Here is a 15,300-nt window from a genome sequence, read left to right on the forward strand (position 1 = left end):
TTAGAGTTCTACAAGAGGTAACACATTTTCATATTAGATTTTTTTTTTATTTCTTCTGACATTTATGTATTTAAAACACATTTATTTAAAAATGACCAGCACTTGGTGTAATGGCTATGTCACTGGACTCCCATGTAGTCTTCCACGGTTTGAGTCCTGGACCTGGTCGCTTAAACTCACTCCAGGTGCGTGTGCGTGCATGCCCATGATCCCGAGAGGAAAATGGAGGAGAAGGGATTGTGGTGTGGCCACCCCCCATGGTGGGCTGGGGGGTGATTTTCCCTGTCTCTCTCTCTTTCTGGAGAGCACACGCACCCTATAGCAAAAACCTAAAAAAAAAAAAATTAAAAATTAAAAAATGAGAACACATTATATATATATATATATATATATGGGGATAAGAAGACACTTAATGTTTTGTGTCCCATTTTTCTAATATTAAAAATGGGAATAATTATAAAGCATACTTTATTATGTGAACAAAATGCTTCTAGTCATAAATTAACCATAAATTTACCTATTTTTGTTATTTGCTATTTGAAATATTAGTATGAAATTTAGCTCTATTATTCACATGTACTCATCAAACGAACATTCCAAGTAGTACAAGGTGAGCCTGAGTTTGTTTCTGCATACCATGTGAACTTGATCATCTATTAGAAAGACAAATTTCTACTGCCTGACCCAGGAAAATGTCTACTTTGTCTCCTGCTTTAAATCTTACCAGCTTGTTTATCTTTTTCTACAATACTGTATTCTGCTCCACTGAAGTGGGGCTCCTAATACCACAGCATAATTAGAGAGAGAGAAAGATTTATTGAGGAAAAAAATATAGATAGAAAAAATCTGTAAAAACTAAAGTTTCTCTTCCCACCATAGTGATGTTGCTGAAGCATATAATTAAAAAGGGGAAAAAATGAAGACAGAAGAAGACCATCAGTCTTCCAATGGAAAAAATGATACTTAGTGAATTTAAGTGTTTTCTTTTGAGAAAATGAATTCCACCATAGGACTGTCAATCGAATCACACTGAACATAAAATCATACAATTGTACATTAGTTAAATATTAACATTAATTCCTGGAGCCCTGTGTGTTAGCAAAGATTACAACTGAAGCAGAAAAAAAGGAAGTGATGATGTCTAGATTTGGCAAAAGTTATTTAATGTTGAAATCTCATCAGGTGGTTAGCAAATTATCAGATCACTTTATATTTCTTCATAATTTGCTTTGTGAATTATTTCTTAACAAAGCTGTCTGACAGCATTAATACTCAGTGATTAATCAGCTCTTATATGGGTTAGTTTTCTTGCCTTATAAAAACAGTATAATTAAGTGGTATGTTATGCTTCTGTTCTCTCCTAATTACTATATACTCTTTGAGACTAAGCTCGTAAATCCATAAAATGATTACTCATTCGCCCAGTAACTATTGCCCAGATTGCTGACCTAGTATTTCTCAAGGAATAAGCAGTTGTGCAAAGTCCAGTCTCAATTAAGTGTGACAAGGACTCCCTCAGGAAGCAGCACCAGCATACCGTGAACACAGAAACTGTTCCAAATGGGATGCAGCCAGGATCGACGATGTTTGAGGATCGACAATGTTTGAGGATCAGATCTGGGAGAGGAGAGCAGAGCTGCTGTAGATAAGTCCATTTCCTGTACAAGAAAACATTTTTCCACAAATAGAAATATTGATATGTATGGCTATTCATTTGAAAGATACTTTAGGGTATTTTAAATTTGATGAAATAGCATTTCCAATTCACTTAAACAGTAGCTTAAAGTTTATCTCCTATATACACACTCAAATGCAGGCAATGAACATCATTGTGAAAAACAATAAAGACGTTAAAACAGTAAAAAGTATGTTAAAATTTAGAGCAATAATCTGACATTGCCTAGTTCTACTAACCCAGAATTTCTGATATCACTAAACTACAAATACCTGTTCTGTATTTCTTTGCCATATATTTTAGTCTTATTCATTGTTCTCTATGTCAGTTCCATCTAACTTGTTCAGGCCAGATTGTCTACAGCCATCTCAAAACCTGTCTCATTGATCAGAATTTCCATTATTCAAATTATCATGTAAAACACTACCTCAAAATTCATATAAATATTTCACTCGTAGTACACAAAATGATCATTTAAAATTTTAATTTTTTAAAAAATTTTTCTGCCATAGAGTAAGAGCACTTACCAGAAGAAGACATGGATACAGGGAAAGGGAGAAATCACCCCTAGGGGGAATGGCCACATTGCAATCCATTCTCCTTCACTTTCTTCCTGTGATTTTTGTGCATGTGCACACATGTGCCTGGCATGATTTTCAAGCCTCCAGATCTGGAACTCAAACTGTGGTCTGCCCTACGGGAATCCAGCACCTTAATCACCATGTCACTTACTAGCCCCCAAATTTTATAACTCTTTCTGTAATTGTAAAAGTTATTTTACTGAGGACCAGCAGTTAGAGTAATGGCTATGTCGCTGGACTCCCACGTAGTTGACCGCGGTTCAAGTTCTGGACCCGGTGACTTAAACTCACGCCGGGCGCGTGTGCCTGCATGCCCAAGATACTGAGAGGAGAATGGAGGAGAAGGGATTGCAGCATGGCCATCCCCCCAGGGGGTGATTTCTCACTTTCTATCTCTCTGTCTCTCTCTGCCTGTCTGGCGAGCACACGCGCCCTGTAGCAAAAACTTCTCAAACTATTTTACTGTAATTTTAGTTTTGAAAATATCATATTCAAATTCTCTACTATTAAAATTTAGGATCATCATGCCAGAGTGTGTCCTAGTGGTTAAGGAGCCAGACCAACATGGCTGACTGTGCAATTAGATTACAATTCAGAAGCTTGAAAAGCACACTAATCACTTGTGTGTGCGTTCCCCAAATCCCAACAAGATAGAGAAATAGAAGATAAGCGTGACCACACTCCATTGGGTGATGTTTCATCTTCAGTCCCTGTTTCTCTGAGTTAATGTACTTTCTGGCAAAATTTTGTTTTGTTTTTAAAAGAGATTTTTGCTATAGGGCATGTGTGCTTGCCAGAGAAACAGAAAGCACGAAGCCGCCCCCCGGGGGAAGATGGGCATGCCTCCGTCCTTTGCTCCCATCCTCCTCTTGGAATTTGGGGTGCACACCACATATCCCCAGTGTGAGTTTGAAGCCACTCGCTCTGGGACTTGAGGCCGACTACATAGGAATCTAGCCATGTAACTGACAAACCATCTGCTGGTCCCCTGGCAAAGTTTTATTTAAAAAAATGACATTTTATAATTTCCTATATTCTAATTATATAGGTATTTTTTCTCAATAGACAATTTTTTAAAAAGTCTCTTAGAACTTTGCGGCCATTATCTGTTCATAAGTACTATTAGAACACTGAGACAGATTCGTTTTTTGAGGAACGTAAAAGTTTGCTCTTAGGTACTTCTAGTCAGAGTTGATAGCTGTACAGTCTTTTGTTAGGGTCCTAAATTTTCCAGAAAGGACTAAATCCTTCTCCTCCCCTAATTACTAAAAGCATATGTGACTGCCTTTCATAGGTTTTACAAAGTATTCTCGTTTCTATTGACTGTGGAGCAGAAATTTTATTAGTCATGCAATAGAAACTTGCCTTGCCATGTAAAATAACCATGGACTTCCTAATATCGCCAATATCAGTTTATCAAATACCTGGTGTAATAATACAACATTTATGAATAATTTATCAAAGAGCATATCATTCATTCATTTATCAGAATATTTAAATGTTGTACTGGATTAGGTACAACAAGAATAAAGGTAAATATATCAATTATATCAACTGCTTAACTGATTCCCTTAAAATGTTTTAATAATGTTTCAATTATCAGCACAAGGCATATGAAATAGACTCAATGTTTGAATCTATCCAAAAGTGATATACTGATACGGTAATTCCAAAAATGATGGTAATTAGAGTTGGAGACTTTGAGAACTGACTGGGTCATGAGAATAGGGATCTCATGAATGATATTAGGGCCTTTATAAAAGTGACTCCAGAGAGGTTTTCCACCTCTTTGTGTCGTGCAGGGATATAATAAAACATAGCCGACTGGGTTTGAGTCCTAACCTGGTAACTCAAAAATCATGTTGTGTGCATGCATGCTCAAGATCCTGAGAGAAAAATTGAGAAGGGATTGCGGCATGGCCATCCCCCCTAGGGAGGTGATTTCTCACTTTCCCTGTCACTGTTTCTCTCTCTTTCCAGCATATGCACACATCCTAAGCCAAAACCCTCTAAAAAAGAGAAATTGGATGATTAACCTATGTCTTTGTAGATAGATAGTGTTTGAATTTAGCTTACGTAAGGAGACAACTGGTACAATACAGTATGGATATCTATAATATTGGGATAATATGTTGATTATACTAAATTGATAAATAATAACCCAGGTTAGTGAAATCTGAGGACTATTTCAGAATAAATTTACTATAGCAAGTAAAGGGTATATTATGTGTAATTTACCCACAACTCCCACTCACTTTAAATGACATTGAAACCTATTTGGATTTTGGCTTAGTTTTATTTATTTCATATTTAGGGCATTTGCTATGGCACTGAGTTCAACTGATTTGATTGCAATATAAAATTCTCAGTCTGAGCTTTGTAAGTAATGATATGAAGTAAGGCAAACATTAATAGAATATGAGGAATGGACAGTTATCCCTCTTAATATTAATTGTCGGAGCTCTGGACAGACTGTTGTTTGACCTTCTTAAGTGAACAGCTTGCTTTCAACAGCCACAACCGATGTACATACATGATCACTTGGCCGTCAATACTCGTCACCATCTGTTGTGATGGCAACGGGCCTGCTCTCAAAATGGTGTTCCAGTTTAGACTACAGGTGCCAACTAAGTAGATTGGCAGCCTGAGATTCTGAAAACGTTTTCTCTCTTTCTGCAGGAAGCAATGCCACATTAACACCCACATGGCTTCTTACCACCACACCACCTGTTCATTATTCTTAGGCCAAAAATATCCATGCAAAAGGCCATTAGGGAGCAGCTGACGAAACAACATTGAGCACCAATGGTATATTTCAAAGGGCAACATGCTGTCCTGTTTTTAAAGAGTTATCTTATGTATTGAAAAGCATGGAAATTTGGGTGTGAAAAAATGTAGCAACTAAAAATAGTTTTAAGAAAAATTATTTCAAGAGTGTAAGGTATTAGACATAAGAATACATTTAATATTTTAATATGTCTGCTTTTGCCCCTTTCACAGAGGGATAGCCAGCTGTTCAACTCTGCATAAAATCATTAGAATTATAGAAATTCCCTTGTCCATATGTAGTGGTCTTACATCAGATGTGTATGCATATTTTCTTCCTATAGAAGTCCAAAGGAAGTGGGAAAAAAAAAAAAAGAGACAGAAGCTACTACATTATAATTCTCCAATTTTGTCGTTAGGTGGTTTTGCAAAGGAGGGTTTATATCTAAATATTTCTTCAATTCTGTCATTTTTCTATATCATATTTGAAGCCATAATAATAGTGGGCTGCTATTAGTACCTGAAGTGTAAAATTTCCTGGTTTGGTTTTAGTGAAGCTGAAGGAAAAATCAAAATGACCTTCTAGAGTTATTTTTATACTTCGTGTACAAATTCATCTCTGCCTCATCTCATGTTTCGTCAGGTACATATCATCTATTAAACGGTAATTACTGTTTATCCCATCACATCTGTACATTCTCCTCACACCTGCACTTCCTCCTCCACTGCAGAGCTCCTTCCACCTTCTCAGAAGCTCCTTTCCCTTCATCGTTCCCTCTTGCTTTTGCCCATTCAGCCCTGCCATCTAGGAGATCAAGCTCTCAGCTCGTAGGCGTGTGATAATGGCTCTTCTCATTAAGCAGTAAAAACTGCCAGACCATATATCCAGCTCCTGCCCATGAGTTTATTCTTTACAACACAGACACTTCCTGAAAGCCGGAATCTCAAGATGAATTCATTTTGTGACTTCCATTTCTCTCAATCGATTTTACTCTTGATTTGCCACATATCTCTTGAACAAAACTGTTCTTAACATCATTTTCAGAACTTCGCAGTTCTAGGTCTAATACATTTATTTTCTGCTCATCACGTATAACTTTCCACAGCATTGTAAAGAATTGATCACTCCCATATTTTTAACACTTTCCTCCCCAGCTCTTTCTCTTCCTCCTGCTTCTTAACCTCCTCCTCCTTGTCGCTCTCATAGTACAGCTACAGACATTTCTCTCGTGCCTCCGGCACTCCTAAGATGTCTTTGCTGGCCTCTCTCACTGCACCTGTCCTCTCAATGTTGCAGTTCCTCAGGATTCAGAACTGGGTATTCTTTTTAAAATAAAATCCTAAAGCCTCAGGTTTTAAGTGATCATAATATTTACATGGTTCCTAATACAAATTAGAAATTGCTAATTTATATTTCTCCCCCATAATGACCACTAGTTAATATAAGTATTTATTTGTGACTGTTGTTTTCACATGGATGCTGATTTTGGTTCTTTTTTTTTTTTTTTAAGACTGATACCCTTGACCAAGTCGTTAATGGTTCTGGTAGAGTAGGTCTGGAGAACTTTCTTATCTGAAATATGCTTTGTCTCCACTTTAAACCTGGGAAACTTGAACTCATTTACAAGTCTCAATTTTCTAATCCTCCATTCAAAAAATATAATTGGATTCTTTGCTTTTAAGTATTTATTTAATTTATTAATTAATTATTTTTCAAGCAAGAGAGAGAAAGACAGGCCCTCTCTGTCTCCATCCTACTCTACCCCCAGGGTCAGTCAACCACGATCACAGGCAACCTACGCACATTTTACACACAGTGATGCTTCTTCATATGAACTAGGCCTTTCTGTGGTTCCAGCTGAGGTACTGCCGAACCACTATCTGGCCCAAGGTTCTTTCTACAAGCCCAAAGCCTGTATATGCCATAGTACAGATTAGTGCATCAGTAAAGACGTTTTGAATAAAAATTAATCTGTCTTTGCTCCAAACTCAGTTCTGGTGTCTTATCGAGGGAAAAGCAAGAGAATATTCAGCAATGTAAGGAGAGAGAGAGGAGAGAGAGAAAGAAGAGAGAGAGAGTGCCTCTTAATAAAATATCGAAATTCAAACTCAAAATCTTTATCTTGAGCCAGCCAGGTAGCAAGGTGGTTAAGGCAGCAGATCCCACATGGCCAACTGTGTGGTTGAAGTCCCAGGCCAAATGGCTTAAATAACACACGGGGTGCATGTGTGTGCATGCCCAAAATATGTAGAGGAGAATGGAGGAGAAGGGACTGTAATATGGCCATCCTCCCTGGGGCATGCTATTTCACATTCTCTCTCTGTCTCTCTGTCTGGTAAGAACATGAGCCCTATAGCAAATTTTTAAACAATCTAGAAACAACTTTATCATTGCTATGTTCATATTATTTCCTTGACACTTAATAGTATAATTATTTAAAATATTTTCTTGCATATTGTCATATTCAGAATTTCCCTTTTCTCTTTATTACCATCAGTTTGGATTTACTAAGTGCTTGATCGTCAAGACACATTCTGATTTTGAAAGATAAATGCATTGTATAAATAAAGTTCAACAGAGACCAGCAGTTGTATTGACTGTGTCGCTGGATTCTCATGTAGTCGACAACAGTTTGAGTCCCAAACACGGTGGATTAAACTCACGCTGGTCATGTGTGCGTGCATGCCCAAGACCCCGAGAGGAGACTGGAGGAGAAGGGATTGTGGCGTGACCATCCCCTCTGGGGAGTGATTTCTCATTTTCTGTCTCTCTGTCTCTCTCTGTCTTTCTGGCAAATGTACACATCCTATAGCAAAAACCTTTCCAAATGGAAAAAAAAAAGAAAGAAAGAAAGAAAGAATGAAAGATCAACAAATATCTCTCCTCACAAAATTGACTTCTATTCTGACGGAGACCTAAATGAAAGAGAAATTTAATTCTCCTTCTTCTCCTTCTTCTCCTTCTCCCCCTCCTTCTCCACCTCCTCCTCCTCCTCTTCCTCCTCCTCCTCCTTCTTCTTCCTCTTCATTTTGCCAGAGGATGTGAGCACTTGCTAGAGAGAGACATGGTGAGAGAGATAGGGAAAGTAACAAATCATCTTCCATGGGATGTTCATACTACAATTCCTTCTCTTCCATCACACCCTCCTTTTGGGATTTCATTCACACATGTACCTGCAATGTTTCTCAGGCCTCATAGTTTGAGACTCCTACCATCAGATGGCTGGTGTAGTTCAGCAATTTTAACCACCAAGCCCTGGGCTGGTCTTAATTTTTTTTTTTTTTTTTAAAGAATAAAACTGTGGGGACAACAGATAGCATAAAGGTTATGTTTGCTGGACTCCCATGTAGTGAACCATACAGTTTGAGTCCTGTACCCAGTGACTTAAAACTCACAACACGCACATGGTTGTGCATGCCCAAAATCCCAAGAGAAAATTAGAAGAGAAAGGATTGTGATGTGGTCATCCCCCCCAACCCCGGCCCCCTGGGATGTGATTTCTTATTTTCTGTCTCTGTCTCACTGGTGAGCACAGGCACCCTATAGCAACAATTTCTCATAAAAAAAGAATAAAATTGGCAAAGAAATAATCATTTCATTCTTTACTTTTATTAACCATTTTTTCTTTCCTTCTTTTTAAAAGTTTAAAATTTACATTTAATCACTGTACATTTTTAGAATGTATGTTTTTCCCAGTATGAATGCAGTGCATATCAATCAAGTCAAATATGTTACCATATACTTTAACATCAACAGATATTTCTTTATTCATATGTCTGTTAAATGTCATTTTAAACTTTTTGCCAAAGGCACATGTGTTTGCAAGAGGGAAAAGAGACAGAGAGAAATAAAGCACTCCCAAAGAGGAATAGCTATATCACAATCCCTTCTCTTCCATTGCTCCTTCCTTTCAGGATATTGGGCACTTATATACACACGCCCAGTATAGTTTTGTTTTCTTTTTTTTAAATAAATATTTATTTAATTTTATTTATTATTATTATTATTTAATTTTCTACAGGGCATGTGTGCTAACCAGAAAGAGAAAGAGAGAGAAAGGGAAAACGAGAAAGCGAACTGCCAGATCTGGGACTCTAAACCATGGTCATCCATGTGGAAGAAGCCCAGTGCCTAAACCACCATGCTCCTGCTGGCTCCACTCAGCATATTTTTCAAGCTTCTATGTCCAGGATTTGAATGATGCAGTTGACCACGTGGGATCCAGACACTTACCCACTACATTACTGGCTGACCCTTCAATTATTCTTGAAACATATAAACAAAAGGCAGTTATTCTCTGCCTGATATACAACATTTAACATTTTTTCATAAAAATATTGAGTCATTGGGAAAGTCATGAAAAATTTTTCCATAGAAAAATAAAATATCTTATGACTTTCTCGACAACCTGATATATTAGTAGCTATTCTTATAACATTCCTGAAGAAATGTTTTCTGTTAATCATGACTAGTTCCAAGAATACTGGAACTTGTTAGAATCAAAAATTTATAATTAATTTTTCAAATCTCAACTTCTATTTGATGTGTAAGTTCAATAGATCCAAAAGAACTTCCAAAAATATAAAACAAAGAAGAAATAATTTATTATAATTCTTATATATTTGGGAAAACACATGGAGAAATTGGCATTTTGAGCTTTTCATCATATTGTGTATTTCATTATTTTTTGGTGCATTCAGAGTAATAAAAATGACAAAGATGATTCTTGGTCAAGGAGTTAGAGGAATTAGATAGTGAGATTGTCTTTAATGCTAAGCCAGAAGCCAAGCTATTTAAACATGTGGTATCTTATTATCTTCATCTGTAAAATGAAACTTTTGATGAAACCAATGATTATTGACACAGTTGTCACCTAAAATTTCTTATTAGGTGTAAATCTAAACTCATAATTCCAGCAAGCTAAATAAATGTCAAGAAAGACAAAAATAGTCTAGACTGACAGAAAATAGATCAGTGGTTGTCTATCACAAGGGATGAGTGAGAGATTGATAATGGAGCAGCATAAACTTTTGAGTACATGAAAATATTCTAAAACTTCTTAAGGGCAAATTATTCATATAAGCACAGTTGTTTTTAAAATGTATTTAGCTGTTGGGTTAAAATTAAGGGGTTTTTACATATGCATTATACTTCAATAAAGTTGATTTAACAAAGTGTGTGTGTGTGTGTGTGTGTGTGTGTGTGTGTATGTGTATGAACCTTTTCCATAGCTAAGGTTTAGTGATTAAGGTGATTTAATGTACTCACATCTAATACATATAAGTTATAAAGGCAGAGTTTATCTCGGAATTATTTTATAAGCTCTCATCAGCTTATACATCCAAATTGCTCATTGTTCAATTTTCATATCCCAAACAAGTTTAGCAGGGATGGAGTTCATTGTCCAGAACAATTTTTTTTTCTGTATAGATTTAGTCCTTTTCCCCAAATGAGCTAATTATATTACACTATAGTATTTATTTGAAACATGATAGATGTTAAAAATAATTTAGCACAAGGTTACATGTTAAAGAATTATACATATATATGTATATATACACACACATATATATACACACATATATATGTGTGTGTGTGTGTGTGTGTGTGTGTTGCCCAGGATTCTGCCTACTGTTGGCATTTGATATGACTCTGTTTGATTCACGGTTTATGTGTAATACTGTTTCTTGTCCAAAGTGTAAGCAAGATCCTCTCATGTCCCCTTTCAGACCCCCTATTCCATGAATCTGTGATTGTCCTTCTGTATTACATGGCACTATGATGAAATGTATATCGAAGTTCCCAGGTACACCAATGACTTTTTCTGCAAAAATACACAAGCATAGATCAACCTGCTGAGGTCAAACAACAACTTTGTGACTGAATCAGGATTAAAACTCCACTTACAGCATTTTTTTTTTTGTTAACAGCTTTGTGGGGTTGGAGCTTGATATGTCAGATCATTTATATTTGAGTTCACATGCTTAGAATCAATGTGACCTAGGTCAACTTTAAACCTGGAATGATTATCTGATAAATTTTAAAAGAATGTATTTGATGTTTATAACTGAGTAAAACGTAGTAAAATATTGAATTATAAAATAAAACCAGTCTTAGAAATTATGACTTAAACTTTGTAATGGGCCATATAAAGGTCTGTAGATTTTCCTAACAGTTTAGATAGTGTGATAATGTAAAAACCCATACTTCTTTTAAATAAACGTCATGCAGATTGCACAAATATGAAAATAAAAAGAGGTATTTTTCACTAACGAGATATATACCTCACATACCAGTGGTAGCAGTTTAGCTCAATAAACGAGTGAACCTTATCAGAAATATAGTTGTGTCCCATAGACAATAGAGATTTCAAATATGAAACTGGCTCAATTGGATTTTGGCAGTGATATTAAGAATGAACTAGCACAGGTAATTTTTAGGGATATAGAGAAAACAGGACAAAATTGCAATTATCTATGTGATTAATGATGAGGACACATAGAATTTGCAATAATGATAGTAAGTAAATTAAACTTAAGTATGGCCTTATGCACAGAGAATACCATGTCATTGTTATTGAGAAAACAATAAGGGAAGGGAAGACATGACTAGACAATGATACCGTGGTATTTGACTTCTATATTCTGGAAAACAGTGGCGTGGACATTTAGGTTGAAGTCTTATTGGAAAGTGGACATGTAAAAAAGAAAGGACACTTTTTTAAAAGAACAAGTCAATGAATTAAGTGTTCAGTATGTTGAATTACAGTCTAGCAGGATTTTTGCGTTGATTTTTGGTAGCTAATTTGAGACATGAATTTAACAGATTCAGAATAAATGCTGAAGCTGAAGTAGGAGTTACCCATTCACAGGTTTTTAACTGAGTGTGGAGTAACATATTATTACCAAGGAGTTTGACAGTACATGGTGTTAGGGGAGAACAAGAAAGAACTCTTGTTACTCTAAGAATTTGCTAGGACTGCTCTCAAGTCTGATGATGTTCTCGACAAGAACTTATGCTCTGGGAGGGGCGGGTGGGTGGTATGGTGTTTAAGGGTGTTGGACTCCCTGATGGCCAAATGCAGTTAGAGTTCCGGATCTGGCAGCTTCCTTTCTCACTTTCCCTCTCTCTCTCACTCAGTCTCTCTCTCGTTATTATTAAAATAAATAAATAAATAATAAAGTTAAATAACATAATTGTATATTTTTTAGAAAAAGAAGCTTATGTTTTGGGAAATGAGAACTAACCAGTCTCAGACTCGATTCATGCTAGTGAAATAGTTGTTTCACCCAGCATATTTGACCAAAATTAGAGAACACACCAAGACATCTCACCTATTATGCACCAGAAATAGTAAATCTTCTCTATCAGTTAAAAAAATGAAGGGAAGAGGAGTAAGAGAAAGGAAGACAGAGACAAGAGACAGAAATATCAATAGAGAGGTGGGGCAAGCATGAGAGAAAAATTATAAAACTTAAAGTGATCAAGTGGGGCCAGCAGATGCCATTGGTGGTTAAGGCACTGGACTCCCACATGGCTGACCACAGTATTCTGTAAATAAAAACCACAGTGAAATACCACTTGAGTGCAGTCTGAATGATTCTGAATTAAAAAAAAAAAGTGCTGGCAGGTTTGTGGTGAAAACCAAACGTTCTCATATTTGGTGAGAATGTAAACATGGCAATTCCTCAAAATTTATTTATAAAAGTACTGTATGACTCAGTACTCTCACTTCTTGACATTTACCCAGAAGATCCGAGCTGAAAAGACACTTGCACATCTTTGTTTATTGCAGCTTTACTATTGCTAAGACATGGGATCAACCTCAGTGCCCAAGAACTGATGACTGCATTTTAAAAATGTGGCAAACACACAGGTCCCTGGAAGGACTGGAAAGAAACAAGCAACATTTTTAGTAAGTGGTTTCTCTACTGGTGACATTAGTATGTCTTGTTTTTGCTTTTCATAGTTTCCAGATTTTGAAATTATTTTACCAGCACAGACATTTCAATTTATTTTAAAAATATGAATATATTTGGAAATCCATATATTCTGTCAGGAGTTTTATGAAGACACATTAAAAAAAAAAAAAAAACATTTGCTGGGAACCAGCAGTTAGCGTAATGGCTATGTCGCTGGATTCCCACGTAGTCGACCGCGGTTCATGTCCCGGACCCGGTGGCTTAAAACTCACGCCGGGTGCGTGTGCATGCATGCCCAAGATCCCGAGAGGAGAATGGAGGAGAAGGGATTGCGGCGTGACCATCCCCCCTGGGGGGGGGTGATTTCTCGCTTTCTGTCTCTATGTCTCTCTCTGTCTGGCAAGCGCACGCGCCCTACAGTGAAAATCTCTCCAAAAAAAAAAAAAAACATTTGCAATACTCATGGTTACAGTGAGGAGGCTTTGAGGATTTTGATTAAAATAAATACATGCATGCCTAAGATTTTATATATAGGCAGTAGCAAGGAATAAACTTCTATCAGATTATACCAAAGTCCCCTCTTTTATGTACTATCATATACTGTTTATGTTAGGGGGAAAAAAGTGTATCCTCAAGTATTGAGTTTTCAAATGAGCACTATACCTTAATTTCACAAAGTAATGTGAATGTGCAATCCATAAATGATATAGCACTCTCCGAACTATCAATTCATAAAAACATAGTTTTGTTCTGACTCCACATCATCAGTCAGTGTGCCTGACATACATGTGTGCATATATGTTTGTTTCAGTAGCTAATAGATATTCAATAATAACAATAAACAAAATCACAACAGTGGGAACAAGATAACCAATGAATATTTACATCTGTTTGTCAGTCAATCAATGTTCTTCCTGTAGCTTTGAATCATTTGTTTCATCTATTTCTCATTTTAAATCATTGCATTCCAGCTTTTGATGAAGAAAGAGAGGTTGCAGAGTTTTACAACTTGTTCAAGGTCAAAGAGCTGTTTGATGTTAATGTCAAGGCTCAAATCCTCTAGTGATCTTTGAGCTTGGTCTCAACTAAAAGCTTACTATTTTGTTTTAACTGAAGAAGTAATTTTTTTTTTTTTGCTATGCAGAAATGTAATAAGGCATGGAAACAATGAGTACATACCTTTTAAAACAGTAATTCTTAATTATATTAAAAATGCACACTAAACTAAGTATCTATTTCTGGGATAATTAACATTAATCCAACTTCTAGACAAGCTGTTTGACAAATTTCACTTTAATTGTCATTTTTGACAGTGAAGTTTTATTGAAAAGTTCTGGCAAGCTCATATCCAAACAACCTTCACTGAAAGGCGAGGTTCTGGAAATATGACGACGATTTATTACAGTCTTTAACATTTACTCAAAGAGACACATGAAGAATGAAATAAAAAGAAATAAGACCATTCATCGAATCCTCACAAACGGCCCTGAGCTCCTATGTCCATTCATGCCACTACATTGTGCAATGAGTCAAGGAGAAAATGTCACTGAAAATTTTTTGCAGAAATGGTAAGTAATAAATATGTCTATAGCAAAGGCATTTCCTGGATTTTATTTGAAATTGGTCCAATATTATTCTACTTTTTAACTTAAGGAATTCAACGTAAATTTTCCTGATTTTTGCTATGTACTAATTTATCTATATTGTCTCTGCAAGATTAAGAAAAATTAATTATGTGCTTTTTAATAAGAATATGTTTATTTAATTTTATTTATTGTTTTTTTTTTAATTTGGTATAGGGAAATGTGCTTTACCATATAGACAGATGACTGATAGAAGACAGATTCATAGATGCATAGATAGATTCAGAGTACTCTCCTCAATCTTCTAGTTTCTAAAATAATTATTTCAGAGTATTTCCATATGCTAGAAGAGATCTGGATTGTGTCAGGTGGCCTCAGTGAGAAGCAGCTTTTAGAATCGGTGTATGTATTTTTCATGGAACTTCATTACTCTGTTGTAATTTTTTGCATGACCAAATGTTGTTTTGTATAGTCAGACTGTCCTTTGCATTCTGTGGAAAGGCAGGGAAACCAATCAAAATGCACAAACATCTGGATAATTTTCTACCTAATGCCTTAAAAGTCTTAGTTAAATTAGTCTGTATTCCATGGAACATCACTGAACATCTCATAAAATTGTTTTGGTTTCACACAGTGTTCTAAATAGCCATTCTGGGAATGGGAGCAATGTCCAGTTCATATTCCTGGTTCTACTATAAAGCAGCTGATCTAGCATTCTAAGATTTGTCATTTGCAGACTCTTGTTACATGAATTAAATTGCTCTCTTTGGAT

The 15,300-nt window shown here is 36.0% G+C and overlaps 1 pseudogene; it reads right to left on the reverse strand.

Annotated features, from left to right (window-relative positions):
* Positions 1–1,384: 1,384 nt before the first annotated feature.
* Positions 1,385–15,300, reverse strand: part of LOC114004701 (glomulin-like) — a 144,765-nt pseudogene continuing 130,849 nt past the window's right edge.

This window comes from Tupaia chinensis, unplaced genomic scaffold (genome assembly GCF_000334495.1).
Source record: "Tupaia chinensis unplaced genomic scaffold, TupChi_1.0 Scaffold139612_1, whole genome shotgun sequence".
NCBI lineage: Eukaryota > Metazoa > Chordata > Mammalia > Scandentia > Tupaiidae > Tupaia > Tupaia belangeri.